The sequence below is a fragment of the Bos mutus genome, chromosome 10, assembly GCF_027580195.1.
Source record: "Bos mutus isolate GX-2022 chromosome 10, NWIPB_WYAK_1.1, whole genome shotgun sequence".
In the NCBI taxonomy this organism is placed as follows: domain Eukaryota; kingdom Metazoa; phylum Chordata; class Mammalia; order Artiodactyla; family Bovidae; genus Bos; species Bos mutus.
This window is the reverse complement of record NC_091626.1, coordinates 11,325,729-11,333,377: the sequence shown is the minus strand read 5'-3', so window position 1 is coordinate 11,333,377 and position 7,649 is coordinate 11,325,729.

Below are 7,649 nucleotides of genomic sequence, written 5' to 3'. Positions count from 1 at the left end.
CAACATGATTAGCCATTAAGGAAATACAACTCAAAACCATAATGAGATACCACTGACACTCCTTAGAATGGCAATCAAAGTAATTTTAAAACATGGAAAATAGCAAGTGTTGGTGAGGATGTGGAGAAATTAGCTCCCTCTTACATTGCTGGTAGGAATGTAAATTGGTGTAGCTGCTGTGGAAGACATTTCAGAAGTCCCACTAAAAGCTACACAAAGAATTTCTATCAGATCAGATCAGATCAGTCGTTCAGTCGTGTCTGACTCTTTGCGACCCCATGAATTGCAGCACGCCAGACCCAGCAATTCTACTCCTAGAAATATACCCCAAAATTTGAAAACAGACACTCAAACAGATAATTGTAGGGAAGTGTTCATAATAGCACTATTTACAATAGCCAAAATGTGAAAACAATCCAAATGTTAATCTGATGAATGAATAAGCATAATGTGGTATATCCATACAAATCAATATTATCCAGCCATAAAAAGGAATGAAGTACTGATACTTGTTGTAACATGGATGAACCTTGAGAACATGCTAAGTGAAAGATGCCAATCACAAAAGGGTGCATAGTATATAGTTCCAGTCACATGGAATATACAGAATGGGCAAATTCATAAATACAGAAAGCACATTAGTGGTTCCCAGGGCCTGGGTCAGGGGAGATCAGGGAGTCATTGCTTAATGAGTATGGGGTCTCTTTTATAATCATAAAAAATACACTGGAACTAGATAATGATGATTGTTCATTACTGTAAATGTAGTAAATCTCACTAATGGTGAATGTTATGCTATGTGTATTTTACCACAATTAAAAAAACCCACAAATGATAAATGTACACATAGACATGACAAGATGGTCAACACCGAAATCAGATTGATTCTATTCTTTGCAGCCAAAGATGGAGAAGCTCTATACAGTCAGCAAAAACAAGACCAGGAACTGACTGTGGCTCACATCATGAACTCCTTATTGTCAAATTCAGACTTAAAGTGAAGAAAGTGGGGAAAACCACTAGACCATTCAGTTTAGTTCAGCTGAGTCGCTCAGTTGTGTCCAGCTCTTTGTGATTCCATGAACTGCAGCATGCCAGGCTTCCCTGTCCATCACCAACTCCTGGGGTCCACCCAAACCCATGTCCATTGAGTCAATGCCATCAAACCATCTCATCCTCTGTTGTCACCTTCTCCTTCTGCCCTCAATCTTTCCCAGCATCAGGATCTTTTCAGCTTCATCATCAGTCCTTCCAATGAACACCCAGGACTGATCTCCTTTAGGATGGACTGGTTGGATCTCCTTGCAGTCCAAGGAACTCTCAAGAGTCTTCTCCAACACCACAGTTCAAAAGCATCAATTCTTCTGTGCTCAGCCTTCTTTATAGTCCAACTCTCACATCCACACATGACCACTGGAAAAACCATAGCCTTGACTAGACGGACCTTTGTTGACAAAGTAATGTCTCTGATTTTTAATATGCTGTCTAGGTTGGTCATAACTTTCCTTCCAAGGAGTAAGCATCTTTTAATTTCATGGCTGCAATCACCATCTGCAGTGATTTTGGAGCCCCCAAAAATAAAGTCTGACACTGTTTCCACTGTTTCCCCATCTATTTGCCATGAAGTGATAGGACTGGATGTGTGATCATAGTTTTCTGAATGTTCATCTTTAAGCCAAGTTTTTCACTCTCCTCTTTCACTTTCATCAAGAGGCTCTTTAGTTCCTCTTCACTTTCTGCCATAAGGGTGGTGTCATCTGCATATCGGAGGTTATTGATATTTCTCCCGGCAGTCTTGATTCCAGCTTGTGCTTCTTCCAGCCCAGCGTTTCTCATGATGTACTCTGCATAGAAGTTAAATAAGCAGAGTGACAATATACAGCCTTGACGTACTCCTTTTCCTATTTGGAACCAGTCTGTTGTTCCATGTCCAGTTCTAACTGTTGCTTCCTGACCTGCATACAGGTTTCTCAAGAGGCAGGTCAGGTGATCTGGTATTCCCATCTCTTTCAGAATTTTCCACAGTTTCTTGTGATCCACACAGTCAAAGGCTTTGGCATAGTCAATAAAGCAGAAATAGATGTTTTTTCTGGAACTCTCTTGCTTTTTCCATGATCCAGTGGATGTTGGCAATTTGATCTCTGGTTCCTCTGCCTTTTCTAAAAGCAGCTTGAACATCAGGAAGTTCACGGTTCACATATTGCTGAAGCCTGGCTTGGAGAATTTTGAGCATTACTTTACTAGCGTGTGAGAAGAGTGTAATTGTGCAGTAGTCTGAGCATTCTTTGGCATTGCCTTTCTTTGGGATTGTAATGAAAACTGACCTTTTCCAGTCCTGTGGCCACTGCTGAGTTTTCCAAATTTGCTGGCATATTGAGTGCAGCACTTTCACAGCATCATCTTTCAGGATTTGGAATAGCTCAACTGGAATTCCATCACCTCCACTAGCTTTGTTTGTAGTGATGCTTCCTAAGGCCCACCTGACTTCACATTCCAGGATGTCTGGCTCTAGGTGAGTGATCACACCATTGTGATTATCTGGGTCGTGAAGATCTCATTTGTACAGTTCTTCTGTGTATTCTTGCCATTTCTTCTTAATATCTTCTCCTTCTATTAGGTCCATACCATTTCTGTCCTTTATTGAGCCCGTCTTTGCATGAAATGTTCCCCTGGTATCTCTAATTTTCTTGAGGAGATCTCTAGTCTTTCCCATTCTATTGTTTTCCCCTATTTGTTTGCATTGATCACTGAGGAAGGCTTTCTTATCTCTCCTTGCTATTCTTTGGAACTCTGCATTCAAATGGGTATATCTTTCCTTTTCTCCTTTGCTTTTCACATCTCTTCTTCTCACAACTATTTGTTTGTTTGTTTGTTTTAATTTTTTAAGTATAAATTTATTTGTTTTAATTGGAGGTTAATTACTTTACAATATTGTATTGGTTTTGCCATACAACAACATAAATCTGCCACAGGTATACACGTGTTCCCGATCCCAAACCCCTCTCACAGCTATTTGTAAGGCTTCCTCAGACAGCCATTTTGCTTTTTTGCATTTCTTTTTCTTGGGGATGGTCTTGATCCCTGTCTCCTGTACAGTGTCACGAACCCCATCCATAGTTCATCAGGCACTCTATCAGATCTAGTCCCTTAAATCTATTTCTCACTTCCACTCTATAATCATAAGGGATTTGATTTAGGTATTCACTATGAACAAAGCTAGTGGAGGTGATGGAATTCCGGTTGAGCTATTTCAAATCCTGAAAGATGATGCTGTGAAAGTGCTGCACTCAATATGCCAGCAAATTTGGAAAACTCAGCAGTGGCCACAGGACTGAAAAAGGTCAGTGTTCATTCCAATCCCAAAGAAAAGAATGCCAAAGAATGCTCAAACTACCGCACAATTGCACTCATCTCACACGCTAGTAAAGTAATGCTCAAAATTTTCCAAGCCAGGCTTCAGCAATACATGAACTATGAACTTCCAGATGTTCAAAGCTGGTTTTAGAAAAGGCAGAGGAAACAGAGATCAAATTGCCAACATCCGCTGGATCATGGAAAAAGCAAGAGAGTTCCAGAAAAAACATCTATTTCTGCTTTATTGACTATGCCAAAGCCTTTGACTGTGTGGATCACAAGAAATTGTGGAAAATTCTGAAAGAGATGGGAATACCAGATCACCTGACCTGCCTCTTGAGAAACCTGTATGCAGGTCAGGAAGCAACAGTTAGAACTGGACATGGAACAACGGACTGGTTCCAAATAGGAAAAGGAGTACGTCAAGGCTGTATATTGTCACCCTGCTTATTTAACTTCTATGCAGAGTACATCATGAGAAACACTGGGCTGGAAGAAGCACAAGCTGGAATCAAGATTGCCGGGAGAACTATCAATAACCACCAATATGCAGATGACACCACCCTTATGGCAGAAAGTGAAGAAGAACTAAAGAGCCTCTTGATGAAAGTGAAAGAGGAGAGTGAAAAAGTTGGCTTAAAGATGAACATTCAGAAAAGTAAGATCATGGCATCCAGTCCCATCACTTCATGGCAAATAGATGGGGAAACAGTGGAAACAGTGCCAGACTTAATTTTTTGGGGCTCCAAAATCACTGCAGATGGTGATTGCAGCCATGACATTAAAAGATGCTTACTCCTTAGAAGGAAAGTTATGACCAACCTAGATAGCATATTAAAAATCAGAGACATTACTTTGTCAACAAAGGTCTGTCTAGTCAAGGCTATGGTTTTTCCAGTGGTCATGTGATAGTTGGACTATAAGGAAAGCTAAGCACCAAAGAATTGATGCTTTTGAACTGTGGTGTTGGAGAAGACTGTTGAGACTTGGATCTCTTTGGACTGCAAGGAGATCCAACCAGTCCATCCTAAAGGAGATCAGTCCTGGGTGTTCATTGGAAGGAATGATGTTGAAGCTGAAGCTCCAATACTTTGGCCACCTAATCAAACAGCTGACTCATTTGAAAAGATCCTGATGCTGGGAAAGATTGAGGCAGGAGGAGAAGGGGACAACAGAGGATGAGATGCCATCCATCTCTGGCATCACTGACTCAATGGACATGAGTTTGTGTAAGTTCTGGGAGTTGGTGATGGATAGGGAGGCCTGGCATGCTGCAGTTCATGGGGTCTCAAAGAGATGTGACTGAGTGACTGAACTGACCTGAAGTCATTAAAATGTAATTGTTGTTGTTGTCGCAGTTGCTAAGTTGTGTCCGACTCTTTGTGACCCCATGGAGTGTAGTGCGCCAGGCTCCTCTGTCCTCCACTATTTCCCATAGTTTTCTCAAATTTATGTTTGTTGAGTCAGTGATGCTATCTAACCAGCTCATCCTCTGCCACCCCCTTCTTCTTTTGCCTTCAATCTTTCCCAGCATCAGAGTCTTTTCCAATGAGTCAGCTCTTCACATTAGGTGACCAAAGTATTGGAGCTTCAGCTTCAACATCAGTCCTTCCAGTGAATACTCAGGGTTTAGGACTGACTGGTTTGATCTCCTTGCAGTCCAAAGGACTCTCATGTCTTCTCCAGCACCACAATTTGAAAGCAACAATTTTTTGGCACTCAGCCTTCTTTGTGGTCCAGCTCTCACATCCATACATGACTACTGGAAAAACCATAGCTTTGACTATACGTACTTTTGTCAGCAAAGTGATGTCTCTTCTTTTTAACATGCTGTCTAGGTTTGTCATAGCTTTCTTTCCAGGGAGCAAATGTCTTTTAATTTGATGGCTGCAGTCACTATCTGCAATGATTTTGGAGCCCAAGAAAATAAAATCTGCCACTGCTTTCATTTTTTCACCATCTATTTGCCATGAAGTAATAGGACCAAATGTCATGATCTTAGTTTTATGAATGTTGAGTCATCCATACACAATTAAAGGCTCCATAAATAATGTCAAAAGACAAGTCACAAACTCTAAAAGACTTTTGCCACTCATACAGCCCAAAATCATAATATCAAGAATATTAAAGAGAACTTGTTTAGCTCTACAAAAAATGCAAGTAACACAATGGAAAAATGAGCAAGGACACAGTGAGGCAATTTATAGAAGAGAGAACCTAAATGGCTGAAAAATGTGAAAATATTTTGGTTCATCAGTAATTGGCTTCCCTGGTAGCTCAGCTGGTAAAGAATCTACCTGCAATGCAGGAGACCCTGGTTCAATTCCTGAGTTGGGAAGATCCGCTGGAGAAGGCGTAGGCTACCCACTCCAGTGTTCTTGGGCTTCCCTGATGACTCAGCTGGTAAAGAACCTGCCTGCAGTGTGGGAGACCCGGGTTTGATCCCTGGTTTGGGAAAATCTCCTGGAGAAGGGAACAGCTACCCACTCCAGTATTCTGGCCTGGAGAATTCCATAGACTGTATAGTCCATGGGGTTGCAAAGAGTTAGACACAACTGAATGACTTTCACTTTCATCAGTAATGAGGAAAATACAAATGAAAACATATTTTGCACCCTATCAAGTAATACTTTAATGCTTTAGAAGTCTGATAATACTTGGTATTAGTGACTATGTAAAGAAATGGAATCTCTAACACATGACTAGTAATGCACATTGGAGCAACTTTGGAGGCCAGTATGGCAATAGCTGAGAAAGGTAAAAATCTATACATGGTATGTACCGACCAGCAATTCCACTTATAGAAATACACCATAGAGAACATTGTTTTGGTACAAGGAGTTGTGTACATATATGCTCACAGTAGCATTCTTTATTATTACCAGAAGGAGGTGGGGAGGAAAAAGATTTAAATAAATGGATAAATTGCAGAATAGCTCCTCATCTATTATAATGAACAGATAAACTGGATCTAAATTCTTCCCTATGAATAGTTCTCAGAAACAATGTTGAGTGAAAAAAGACAAATTTCAGGCACTTTCTGATGGTGTTTGTCTCTGGAGATGGAAGCGGGGAAGTAGGATGACACAAAAGAACATTGTCTCTAGTTTTTAATGTCTTAAAAAATCTGAAGCAAATAAAATACACGGTTAATATGTGTTCTTTCTGAATAGTGTGCACCAATGTCTTTGTTCGGAGAAGGCAATGGCACCCCACTCCAGTACTCTTGCCTGGAAACTCCCATGGACGGAGGAGCCTGGTAGGCTGCAGTCCATGGGGTCACTGAGGGTTGGACGTCACTGAGCGACTTCCCTTTCACTTTTCACTTTCATGCATTGGAGAAGGAAATGGCAACCCACTCCAGTGTTCTTGCCTGGAGAATCCCAGGGATGGGGGAGTCTGGTGGGCTGCCTTCTATGGGGTCGCACAGAGTCGGACACGACTGAAGTGACTTAGCAGCAATGCCTTTGTTATATTGCTCTCCATGCTTTCTGTGAGCCTGAAACTTTTCAGCATAAAATAACTAATAACTTTTAATGTGGAGAAATAGAGTAAGAAGCTGCTTTGCAAAAACTCAGTACATAGATGTGTAAATTTTCCTTTGGTGAGAAAATTGACCAAATAAGTTTGTCTGTGTGTCTGTGTGTTTGTGAGTGTGTGTGTGTGTGAGAGAGAGATGCTCTAAGCAGTGCAAGCAGCCAGGCTATGTTTCTTTGCAGGAGAGACCTCATAATGACAACTTCAGTGACACTTTCTAGTCAGAGATCAGAGCTCCCTGGACAGTGTCACACCCCTGTGGACACTTGTCCATTTGCCCAGGACAGTGTGTGCTGCTATTGACTCAAGGCACTTCCTGTCATTCTCCCAGAGAAGGCAGCCAAGCAACAAATCCAGCACAAAAACTATCACCCATTCCTGGCTCTCTCAGTATTTTTCATAGACCCCAATTTCATCTATTTGCTTATTGACTTAAGTCTGATATGGGACATAATGCCATCAGTTTGACCAGATGTAGTTTTTTAGATTACTTTAGCCATCATGATTACAACTGGGAATACGAGTGATCTCCAGCCCATTTACTTTTGAGGCTAATCCTGACACCAGGTTTTCTGAAGGATAACAACTGGAAAATGTTACCACCACTTATTTAACAGAGGATCAGCTGCTGATTTTCTGGGCTTTATATTCTGAGTTGCCATTCAGATAAGCTATACAGAAACGACAACTTCTTGACAAAAGGGCTTAGAAGTTCAGCGGCCCACAGTTGAGATCAGTTTATTGCCGCGTTGTGTCCA